The following is a 13,767-nucleotide window of genomic DNA, read 5'->3' on the forward strand; positions in this document are numbered from 1 at the left end:
GGACACGTGATATGACTTTTCAGATTACTGTAGATTTCATTTACCATACTGTATGTTATTTACACTTTTTCACTTTGCATTCTAGGAAGAAAATATACACTTTTACAAAACGTGTTGGTTTCACTCCTTTTTGCTACGTACTTTAAAAGCAAAGAGTCGTAACACTTACCAATAGAGAGAGCATGTAAAATAATCTTTAAAAACATGATATCTATACTATAATAATAACAGTAGTAATTAATAGTATTTTAGAAGTTATAAAGAATAAGTAAGTATCATATTTTACGGATGTATGAACTTGTATTTTCTTTAGATAAAAATACATGCTGGGGAGTTCAAAATGTCATTTATGTCATGCTGCTGGATAAACGAAAACGAAACGTAAATCAACCGCTTCATTTCTGGCACAATACCACTAGATTATTTAGGCATGCAATTTATATAAATGGTAATTATATATCTACTCTACACTTCAGATGAGATGATGACGTTGAGACAAATAATACAACCCCAGGCAACTGTGACACATGGTAAATGCTTCATGTATTTACGTTGTTAAAGATAATTGAGCTATAATCCACAATTAATGCCGAATCTATATCAACACACTCGTAGCTCTAATTATTATTGTAATATTGATCAAGTGAGTTACTTCTATTTACTCCTTTGAGAAAGCAAAGTGAACAAACATAGATGCTTTTCCTCCAATACTCGACTATATTTATATATGTACTGGATATAGCCGTATATGTTGGTTTATCTTGTTTTCACGTATATGACGTGATTCGCTTTAAGAATATTAAGAAAAGTCTCCTTCAGGCGCCTGTTGGTATTTGACCTGATACTCCAGTTATCTATTAGTATATTAAATGCAGACTTTTGTTTTATAGCATCCTGGAACATTGCAAAACTTATTTTCAACTTCCTACTACATTAATATATATTTCAATGACCTCATTCTGTTATTCATCTTGCTACTGTAAAAGAATCTCCCTTCTACGGTTGTTCTTGAGCATAGTTATATTGTCCATTTCTATTTTGAAATTTTTTCCAATAACAAGTCAAACTAAGGTCTTGTTATAATTATTGGTGAATAGTTTCTATATATTTCAAAAGTCTTACATTTTCACAAACAATTTCAAGTGGAGGAGAAAAACAAATAATAATTATAAAAATAATAAAATGAATAAATTGATAATAATAATAATAATAATAATAATAATAATAATAACAATAATAATTATTATCATTATTATTATTATTATTATTATTATTATTATTAATGCATAACATGTGAGTCATGCTTACTAGCCTCCTTGTCAACATTTCTCTCCGAAGCTATATTTTATTGTGTCGAAATGGATAACATAACTATATTCTTGTAACATATATTACAACTTTTTAAGACAAAGAGATTGACGTAAACTATGCATTCATCGTGTATTGTCTTGTGCAAGCACATTTTGTCGAACTCTAACTCTTATGATAGATTAATCAACCTACCGACCATATCTAACAGATCTTGGTTAAACTGAATTATTGGAACAACATTTACTGCAATGAAGCCGTAGCATCTTTCTTTTGCAAAGTTCAGATTTTTGAACATGGATAGAATTCCTGTGTTAGAAAAATGCAACACATCAGGAAAATAAGTTTCCAAATGTGATGAAGATGTAATAAAATCCAGATCTAATGGCGAACAAAAGAGTTTGTACATGTTATGATTGATTAATTAAATTCTCTATCACACCGTTTTTGCCTAATAACAAAGTTATTTTATATTGTATTTTAACCGGACTCTTTGACAATTGTTAAGCCGCTACTCCACTACGAGCAGACGCTCTCATTTCAAGAAGAGACATATCCTGTGACGCAATGTTGCTAAACCTCCGCAACACTCAGCGGAGATCTACTGCTGATTTTATTGGTTTCAGTTATTAGAGCTGCCAGTTGTCGCATGTGTACTTTCGGAACTTTGGCGTGTGTTTTACTTAGATTTCAGTCTCTATTATTCGTCAATTAGACACGAAGACACTAAAATTCAGCTTTCGCCCATGATGTATATGTATATGCAAGGTTCCATTTTATTACCATATTATATGGGATTTGCGCGCGATCAATATGTCGGCTTTCGCATAGTTTGTAACGATCAGTTGTTCCAGAGGAAAGCCAGCATTATATCATAGTGCCTCCGTTATGTGCAAAAGGTTCTGTATTACATGAGATGAATCTTCTCCTGAAGTGTTGATTAATTAAATTCTCTATGACACCGTTATATAAATATATATAAATATAAAACAAACAATATACGGCAGAGCAACATCAATAAAACACACAAAAGCTAAATTTTATGCTGAAGGAAACATCAATCATCGTATTTTAGTATTCCTAAATATTTGCTTTAATTTTTGTCATGATATTCCTTTAGACTGATAGTTCGTATCGAAAGCCAAACAAAGTCCATTTGGGAGAAAACATGATATTATTTTAAATTAAACTATTTACCTGTTAGTAGAACATAGTAAATGTATCTTATGAATTAGTATCTAAACAAGAATTGACAATATCAAAATGTTGAGTATGAGCTTATTAAATTTACTGTTCTGGAACTAAAAACGTACAGGCTCTCTTTATATCTTGTGTATCTAGAAGAGTAACTAATCAGGGACAAAAGGCATAAATGTTCCAGAGAAAGGTGTTTGCCTTAACTTACTAATCATTTTGACAATATTTACAACTTGAGAAAATGAAATACAGCAAAACCAATTGGATATCAAGATTTATCTAATAACAATGTAATATCGGATAACGTTTATTGTTCACTAGAATTTAGTTATTTGCCATCAGATGAAAGAACCTAATAGCTTGGTATAACTAAGAAGTAGTTGTTTGGAATTTTGCTTTAGGTACAAAATATATAGCAAACGTACATTTTTCGTCGAAATCTTCAAAATCTATAGAATATCATTATTAACGACTTCGTAGCATTTTATTTACCATACATCAATGTTAAAAAGATTATTATTAGCGATCAATAATATTGAATAGGAAATTTATTGCCAATTTTTGTCGGAATTTATTTTCCTCGTCAGAGTCGGTAGTTTAGACTGTCATGTATCCCATGCAGCTAAAATGAAGAAAAGAAATAAAACCTTGAATCAACCATTTTAATTCTATACATTGGAAATGGATTATTAAAGTACACATCGAATTAAAATGGTAATAAGTTGTCTCTTCTTTCCAGATGGAATGAATACGTCAGGAGAAACAATGAATGATACAATATTGGCATCGCATGATAAATGCTTCATTATTTTATGTTTTTGCTGATAATTCATCAATAATTATGAATTTTTATCAGCACGATAATATATTATGTTACCATAGCAAATAAATTATGGATTACATAAATAAAGAATATATAGGGTGCTCAGCTGAATTACTTATACTTATGCTTTATTCCAAAGTTTCGAGTGTACTTTTCCACAAAAAAAATTGTATAACCATAAAGTTTAGTTTTATCTTCTTTTCCTGTAATACTATTAAAGAAAGCCATATAAACGATGATTATAAGAAGATCTTACCTTGATTGACTCCTATTTCATAATTTTTGCCTTTGAAGAAGTGCATGTCGATATGTTTCGACAAAGCAATTCAGATCGCTGCCATCTCACCTCTGTCTGCGTGAGTTCGAGTCTCAGGCTCGGCTGACGTGGGTATGTGGGAAAGCCTGCCAGTAGCTTCTCGTGAGTCGGTGGTTCTTCCCTGGGTTTTCCAGGGTTCTTCCTCCACCAATTATACTGGCCGCCATGTATAGCCTATCTTGTGCTGACAAATGGCGTTAAACCCTACAACAACAACAACAAAGCAATTCAAAATATCAGAGAAAATTTTAATTCACACGTATTATTTTCCTTCTTTGAGTTTTCGTAATTTCAAATGTTTGATAAGTGTGCCCAATGCATCATTATATTGGACATTAATAGTCTATGCTTTATTTTGTTTGTGTTTTAACTTAAACATTTAACCAGAACAATTATGTTAAAATAGAAGCAACTTAAGTGAGACTCTTCAAATTTACGAGACATGTACACTTAGTTTACTGGTGTTAGGTGAATATATTTAAAGTACATAGAACAAGGTAAGTCGCCCAGCCCCACATATTAAACATCACCGATGCGGAAGTCAGTCTTGATGAAAAATATGCTTAATTAATAGAATTAATGTTAAGTGGGGAAAAAGATAATAATTGCATGATATGCACTTTGTGTATGTGGGTGATTGTATATCTGTATCTTAAAAGTTGTGATTACGTTTAAAGATGAATTGAATACATGGCGGATATTAAAACTTAAAGTTTCCCGACAAAAGAGACCCATATAAAATATTGTGTTGAAAATGGATGTAAAGGGCAGGTCTAAATTTTGTTTGTTTTATTAAATGGATGATACTTTTATCATACGATAGGATGCGAATGTGATAAAGGATCTCGATCAGTTTAGTGCATCATTCATAAATGGAGGAACAGGCGCTGATCGTTCATGCCAAATGTTTTATCAATATAATGGGTGGATAGCTTTACTATACAATATTCAAAGGTGGGTGACAAAGGACCTAGATCAATGACCTAGTTTTCGTTTTAATAGCAAATATTTGCAATTCGTGTAGCCCAAGCATTTGTGTTGTTATCGAAGATAAATTCAGAGTAGGTGGCCTAGGTTCAAAGGACTAGTGGCACACAAGCAGCTATTCGTCGTTACGTTCCACATCTGTCACAATAATATATAATTGACGGAAAGAAGGTGTTTGTTATTATCACTGCTAAATTTGAATTCTGTTCCTTTGATTCCATCTTTAAAATTATGAAGGCCGTTGCCTATATAGAAAGCAAACGTTAGCAGTGGTGATCAAGATTAGGGAGTTACCAATTCAAACGGGAATGTATATGTGTGTGTGTATATATATATATATATATATATATATATATATATATATATATATATATATATATATATATGTTAATAATCCCCTCCTTCGTTTTCAACTGAACTCGTCTCTAAGATACCGATTGACTTGATGATCGTACGGAAATTTGCTTCTTAGTTATTCTTTATAGAGTATTAATGTTAATTTTAGTTTTCGAACTATTACTTCGAAATCAAATAATTTCGGTTGTGGGTGCGAATATGTTTGAAATAAGGAGCTTAGGAATGATCATGACCCGTCAGCTTTGGAGATAATAAAAAACGAACAAGCTGGTGGAGAAATAAATGACAGTTAAATGTATATATCATATATGACATTCAGTATGACTTTTGCAAACTTTGGATTGGGACACTTTTCCAAAATTGACGACATTAGTACTGAGACGCACAGCCCCCACCCCTCTTCACCAATCCCTTTTTTCTCATCTCAGCGTGAAGGCCATATTTACCAAATCTTGTGTTCACTGAATAATTGGAATACCCCTAACTGAAATCAAGCCTTAGCTTCTTTTTTTTTGTAAAGTTTAAATGGATGGACATTGACAGAATTCGTGCGTAATAAAGGAAACTAAGTTTCCAAATGTTATGAAGGTGGAACAAAAAGCAGATCAATTAGTTGAAAAAAGAGTATGTGCACGTTACGACTGATTAAATAAATGCTATAAAACAAGGTTTATTTATTTATAACAATAATTATAGGTTACTGCATTTGTATGGGAAAATATGAAAGATCATTTTTGGATGGAATACTGCACGACCTTGGGAGTGCAGTATATCCATCCGACAAAACGAGTTCATATTTTCCCATACAAATGCAGTAACCTTTGTATTATATGCTCTTTTTCTTATTCTACCTACTGCTTACTTATATAAACAAAATACACTACAAGAAACAACGTAAATGAATGAATGCCGTATTCCAAACTAAATATACAATCGCAGATTTATCATTACACAACAACATCATTATTAATGCGCACATAACTCCACCCAGAAAAATTTGAACTTAGTCGCGCGCTCAACATAACTTTCGAAAGAAAATGGCGTGTCTAGTCAAAATTGAAATTTGCAGTCATATTGTGAATGAATGCGCATTGCAACAACTTTTCCATTTCATCTGGAATGAATATATTTTGGTATTTTGTTTCGATTCTACGAAAGTTTGTGATTTTGGACTGGATTCATCTGTGCAAATTATACATGAAATACATCGGATTGAAGCGGAGCGGGAGAAGCGTGTTTACATCTGCAAATGTGTTTCTGTTTCTGTCACTGAATGTTTGAAATCATAATGTGGGGAAAATATGAAATCTTTCAATTGCAATTTTCAAAAAGATGTTATGGAATTTAATGTTTATTTCATTTTGAGTGCAGTAAAGAGGATGCAATTGCACTTATCATCGAAATTACAGCACAATTTCGAAATGTGTCATCCATATTGAAAACCTATGACATGGTTCACTTAATTCGGATTTGCAGAATTAAGAAAATACATTTTGAGGAAATTCAGGATGTACAACTGTAAGTATATTTTATTTTGCCATTCTTATCACCAGCTAAAGAAGAGAGTATATGACTTGTCACTTGCATGTTATTTGTAAGGACTTTATCTTGCGTCTGTTATATACTGTAGCTAGCCTATATTTGTAACACTGTATCAACGCGGAATGTGCCAAAGCAGCTGGTATGTGGCGGTCCACGAAATAACTGTTTTAGTTCATTCAGAAACAAATTTAATCAACTACAACGTAAAGAGCCTCTTACGCGAGTGTACATGATTTGGGTACAAATCAAAGGTACTGGCGCCTGCGTCCATTGTTTGTTTACAATAGAAGGTAGTTAATTTATGCACGTGAATCTTATGTGTGTATTGTAGCGCGGATTCAATATCGGGTAATACTGCACGATTCTGACAATGTAAAGTTCGCAGGGGGAAAAATGAGCATATAATAGTAATTTATATCGTATTCTAGGCAGGCTTTTTGCGATAGTGAACTCTATTCCACCACGAACGGCCACACCCCTTTCAATATTGCTAAACTTCCATACAACTAAGAGGAGATCTACCGTAACTTTCATTGCTTTTTGGAGTTTAAAGGCTCCAATTAACACATGTATACTTTCGAAACTTTGGCGTGTCTTATACCTGAATTGCAGTCTCTAATCGTTGTCAATTAGGAACGAAGACGCCACAATTCACCGTTCGCAAAGAATGTGTATGTACGTTTCAGTTTAATTGCCACATTTTGCTTTGCAAGATATCAATCTATCGATTTCCCAATCAGTGTTGGGTGGTCAGGTGGTGCTGTATATACACTCTTGGCAGTCAATAGAAATCGTGAGCTTGTAAGTTATTGCTTGGCGAAAGCAAAACTATACATTAGTGCCTCCGTTTTGTGAAAAGATTCTTCACTATATCAGTTGACACCTCGTCTACACTGTTCTACCTGTTGTGCATACGATCGAATAAAAAACAAAACTGACCCAACTGAGCAGAATCAACATTTCAGAGGAAAACATAATTTTGTTCGGTAAAATAGCATGACATTCCTAGATTTTCTCTCACGTTCTGGTCATAAATTTCCTTTATTGTTCTTTTTATAAAGCCAGATAAAGATCAGTTGGAAAAAAATCACGATGTCATTATAAATCAAAGTATCTACGTACTAGCATACTATATCCTATGATCTAGTACCTAATGTCTGAACACAAATTGACAATACCAAAATGCAGGGCATATGCCTCTTAAATATACTGTTCTGGAACTAAAATCGTACAGACATTCTTCATATTTGGAGTTTCTAGAACAGCAAATCATCGGGGACAAAATACAAATCACAGAAGAAAGGTGTTTGCCTTTAGTTTATAATCATTCTGACCACTGTTGCAACTTTCGAAAATTAACTGCAGGAAATTAGTTTGAATGTCAAGAAATAGTTAATTACGAAGCAACAACTGAAAAAAATATGGCTAAAGTAGAATTTCATTATTTACCTTCAGTTAATAGAACCGGATATTTAGGAATAAATAAGAAAACAACTGTATGGGATGTTGCTTTAACTATACAATATATGGGAAAGGTAGGTTTTTCTTGTAAATAAGCAAACTCAATAACATATAATTAGCAGAGGTAACTATATAACATACCATTTACCATACTACTAAGTTCTAAGTTTTATTAGTGATGTTGTACACTATACATTATATTGTCGTAACATAATGAATAGGAGACTTATTGAGAATTTAGAAGAGAAGATGTTTTTCTTCCCGTCAGAGTCAGTAGTTCAGGCTCTTGCTTAGGCGATGCTGCAAAAATGGAGAAAAGAAATCAAATCTTGAATCAAAAGTTTTATTTCTGATATAATGGCAATGAATTATTTTAGTACGTAACACTAAAAATGGTAATATTAATTACTCTTTTATTTCCAGATAGAAGGAATCCACAGCGACAAACAATAGAAGATGCAGCATCGGCACCACAAGGTATATGAATAATTTATTTATGTTAATTACTGATAATTCATCAATCTATATCAACATCAACTGAAAACACATCATAATCAAATGGTTTCCAAAATGTAGCAGATACAAAATTCCAACAATCAATGGAGACGAATTCCATTATAAAAACCACGTACGGGGTAGACATCATTTCCTTTCGCTTCTCCTGAAGACAAATATGTCACCAGCAAGAAGTACACACCACTCTCCTCTTCGCACTAAGACACTAATCTTCCTCGAAAGAAGAGAAAAGAAACGGACTACTTCTGCATTTAGCTAAACATTAAGAAGTTTTCTAGGTACTGAGTAAATCCAATCGTACGATGCAAAATCAAATCCTACAATAAGCACACAAAGAGACCATATATAAAGTGCGTAACGGTATGATGTTTAAACTTGTACGATTGTATTCATGCTGAGTTTATCCTTGTTAAAGGTATATTCGCCCTTCTTAGGCCTGGTGTACCACTTTTAGAAGGTGTGACGAACTAAGGATGTGAACGAAATTACGCTTTTGTGAGAGAAATCAAACTTGTACCTTCAGATCTTATCAAAGGACCAATGTTCACTTTGGTTCAATTAAAACGATGGCTGGAACTCATTACAAAGCAAATGTACAACTGGACGTTGTCTATTACTGTGTTGTTGTTTAATTTTATATCGTAATATCTTTATCAACTGTTGTAATGATATTTATAAATCTGATGTATTTTCTTTAATCTGATTTTAAATTGTTTTTAAAAATCTGTTGTTAGTGTTTGCACTATGTGATCGATATGTGTACTATTACACAGAAAATATGTACTTTCTGTGTGCAGGTCTGTACTATTGATATTTCGGTAAAACAGCCAGTATGTCACAATTACAACAATAATTCAATTCGTTAATGGATTGAACCCATTTTTGAGTACAAAATAATCACAGCGATAAGGATAACTACTGGAACGTCTTCAACTCTTCCTGCAAAAAGCATTACACGAAACATCTAAACCTACTCAGAGATTTAAAAACGATCTATAAAAGCAATCTCAAAGTCACCAAGAAAGACACAACCACAAGGAAGGAAGAAGAAGAAGACACACGAGGAATGCTTCAAACTCCTTTTGATCCAATAGCTAGTAAGACTGCAGTTCCTTGTTTGACGCTCTACCATACTGAGAATGGAGAATAAATACAATTTTTGATACAAAGACGATATCGACCTTCGTCAGCTTAAGTCAAAAAGGAAAGAGAAGCCAGAAGAGAACAAAAGACATCAAGAAGTTGTTCACTGCTCCATAATCAGCCCCAACTTCCACTGTTCGTCGGAAAAATCAAGACTTGTCAAAGCCCATACCATACGATTGTAAGATTAGCATCAGAAAGTGGTTGATATATCGAGGAACTACAATGAACTCCTATGGTGGAGACACTCATATCTACTATTCCCTACACTCCTACACAAGCGGCGGATTAAGAAGTAGTACCGGAGTTATATCGTGCCGCTAAAACCAAGCTTATAAGTGTAGATGTACCAGATTTGTGAAAATGGCTGAGGCAGAAATGGAGGAACACGTTACAAAAGCCCATTTCACAAAACTTAATCAGAATATCAACCTAAATGGTTGACATTAATGGCAAGCAGACTTAGCTAACGTTTCTCATTTGGCAGATTACAAGCAGGTTACGGATATTTATTTTGTGTTATCGACGTGTTTCCAAAATCAACTTAAATCTATCTTTGACACCTAAAGCAAGTTCAGAAAAAAAGAGATTTAAAACTTGGTTTTGAAATGAAGTGGTCTTCACCCTCTATGTTGACAAGCAGTTTAATGAACCGAATTTCAGAAAGAATCTATTTGAACAGAATTTTAAAACTAACTTCTTTATTACATATTTTCAGTTTAGAAGGATACACCTTCTGTTGACCATCTGCTTACTTCATTTTAACGACTTTTAACAAAGCGAAATTGACTGTAACTAATAAGCAATTATGTTAAACTGGAAGCATCAGGCAGATATAAAAGGTGAATCAAATTGGTACACATTAATCTGATGTTTTCATCAGCATTGGATCAGAACTTAATATAAATTTAAAATTTAAATTATAAATGTTTTTACACACACACACACACACACACACACACATATATATATATATATATATATATATATATATAACACGGAGTGAGATATATATAAACAGTGAGAGAGAGAGAAAGAGAGAGACGGATGCAGAGATGTGTCGATTTGGTTTGATGATAGTGTATAAAGTCTACAATCTAGTTGTATTGAAGCTCTGCATCATTCAATAATTACACTAGATAAATATTAAAAATAATAATGTACCTAAATCAATATAAATTATGGCAAGTACCTTTATATTACTATCAATTAATATGTTATAACTTTACAATACAATCAAAATTTAGGAGAAAGAAATTATATATTAGCCCTTAATTTCAATTTCATATAACATTATTTAATTTCTGTCCATTACTCTCGACATTAATATATATTACACCGAAAGTATTTTCTTGCGAACATCCCGCGTGGTATTATTACCCAAATCATGTGAAATGCTGTTAGAAATACAATGCCTATAATTTTTTAGGAGCAGTAGTAGTTGCAGTAGTAGCGTACAATATGTAAACAATCATGCTTTATCTGTGTAGATTGTATAGTTTAAGTTTTCAACTTGACCATTCATTCTTTTTCTTTTGGTACAATTTTCATAATGGGTCCTTGACATTGGCATTTATGCCACATTCTAAACAGAATAAAAGAGAATTAGGGCGTGAATCAACGGAGTTTGTTTCTCGCAGAATAGCGATAGATTATTTAAGTACGTAAAATCTACAAAAGTGTGGGTTTTCTTCTCTTTCCAGACGAGATGGAAACCATGTTATAAGGAAAGGAAGATAAGGAAATTACATCAAATGATACATGCTATATTTGTGTTTATTCACGGAAAAGTTGTAATTCATAATCAGTTCTCATTCGATACCAGGCCACTCAGAGTTATTTACCATTGAGAGGGACATATTCAGATTCTCTTTTTTTCCTTTAAATTGGACGTGTGCATAATTATTTATATTTAAACATTTGAGAAAGCAAAGTGGGTAAACTGAAGAAAACTCTCATTGCTCCAAAGGATCATCTCTTCTTCATCATACTCTTGTGACAAATTTCGGCTGAGTTCGTTTTATTGTGAATGACATGAACTCCATATTTGTATTGATTTACTACCTTGTAGAATTCGAAAAATGCGTATTCTTTTCATCCAACATGTACAATAATAAGGTTACTTATAATATAATCACCAACATAAGTTATTGAAAACGTTATTATTGAAATCATGTTCGTATGAGATATATCCCTGTATGAATATTTAAAGAGTATGTATCAAATAGTAATTTAGTATAAATTTCATTTTTCTATGCTACAATTTCGCTTTTCACTGTTGTTAGGAGTGGCCGGCAAATATTGAAGTAATTCATGCGCATTACAACCTAGTCTATATTTAACCATTACTTTTATGGGGAAATCAGGTCTTTGTTTGAGAATATGATTCTACATTTGTCTTTGCTTGGGCTGCGATGTAAACATTTAACTGGATAAAATGATGTTAAAATAGAAGCAGCCTATGTGGGATTCGTGAACATTACCAGGCATGTATATGTGACTCACTAATGTTTTATGAAAAGTATATAAAGTTGATTGAACACGAGAAGTAGCCACGCCTTACATGCCAGACATCACCCATGGAGAATGCATTCTTGCTGATGATAAACATATTTAATTAAATGCAAAAGAAGTAGAATGTGAAGAAAAGGATTACTGCTTCATCACGAGTTCTAGCTGTTCGTGCTTTATGTTTTTAATTATGGATCTTAAAGTATGTGTACGCGTTAAAAGACAAATCGAGTATTAAGGTGTGTATGAAATCATAGTCATTATCAGAAGAGAAATGGCATCAATGTAAAGAATAATTTGCCATTAAATGCACGATTCCTTTTTATAAGATTCAGTGTGATTATGGTAAACGGATTCCAAAAGTAACTGGACGAATAGGCGTTGATCGTGTAGCATATATGTTTGGTATGTAGAAAGTGGGGATTAACCGTGCCATGTCATTAAAGGCTTAAATATGCATGGTATATATTTAATGTCAGTAGTCGAGGTTGCGTTCTGTTATAACATATTTTGTAGTCCTATGACATATGTACTTTTGTTGCTTCACCAACTAATTCAGACATCAGTGGCCGATTTTCAGAGGTTAAGTGGCGCCAAATCATCCAGTCATTATGTTCCTCGGATGTCAGAAAATCAATAGGCGATTACCAAAATTATGTTTCTATAAGGATTAAATTTAAAACCAATGGTCTATGTAGTTTTTTTAATGGTGGTCAGTAGTCTAGTGTGAAGGTTAGTGGTTGGTGATGGTGGTCACGATCAGAGCAGTTATGGTTAAAACCCAATGTATTTTAGCATTCTCTGCTTGCGACAAATGTTGCCGTTACACACATGTAGGTAGTTGCGATGATTCTTGTTGAATATTGAAAGCATTATGAAGGTTCACGACCTCGCTCCTATGATGAAAAAGTGTTTTTTTAGGGAAACAAATGTTCCGCCCTTTCTGTTAAATTGAGCTAGGTTTTCAATTTATACTAACTTGCACTATCTGCTTGACCGTTAAATTTGTGTCATTTTCACCGAAAATATCCTTGTTTAACTAACTCTCATTTGTGTCCAAATTATAGTTTTACTCCTCGAACGCATATCTTTGAAATAAATTACATTATCTTGGGTGTTGGTGTGTGGTTGCTGTAGGGAGATTAAGAACAATTAAGAATGATAAGGCCCGTCATCTTAGGATATAATAGAAAAATAATCAAATGGTGGGAACAAATGACAATAGAATGGACAATTAGTCATGTTGGAAAGTAAATGTGTGTTTTACCTTATTATGTTAATAAACGTGTTCCAGATATGACGCCTCTGGTAATGCCTCGTCTACCCACTCACTTCGCCACTCTTATGTCCTTACCTCAACATTAAAATCAGTCGAAAGGAACCAATATCTTCACATAATCAATTGTTCATGCGCATGTCGTCAGTCTAACAGCCCTTACTAAACTGCGTAATTGGAAAACTACTATGTCGAATCAAGCGTTAAAATATTAACTACTATGTGATTTACTGGACTATGTATTTGTTTATTTATTAGACGTGCTAATTAGTGTACATGCACATTCGAAACATTATCCCTTTCTTTGCTTTGATTGTCCTCGCTAATATA

At 33.1% G+C, this 13,767-nt stretch overlaps 1 long non-coding RNA gene across 1 annotated transcript; it reads left to right on the plus strand.

The window, feature by feature from the left end:
• The first annotated feature begins 247 nt into the window (after positions 1-247).
• Positions 248-13,440, plus strand: LOC149793241 (uncharacterized). Its single transcript, XR_016422543.1, has 3 exons — positions 248-530; positions 8,415-8,468; positions 11,354-13,440. It is a non-coding gene; the product is annotated as an uncharacterized LOC149793241 (long non-coding RNA).
• Positions 13,441-13,767: the final 327 nt, after the last annotated feature.

This window comes from Sinohyriopsis cumingii, chromosome 8 (assembly GCF_028554795.1).
Source record: "Sinohyriopsis cumingii isolate HCF-2022 chromosome 8, ASM2855479v2, whole genome shotgun sequence".
NCBI lineage: Eukaryota > Metazoa > Mollusca > Bivalvia > Unionida > Unionidae > Sinohyriopsis > Sinohyriopsis cumingii.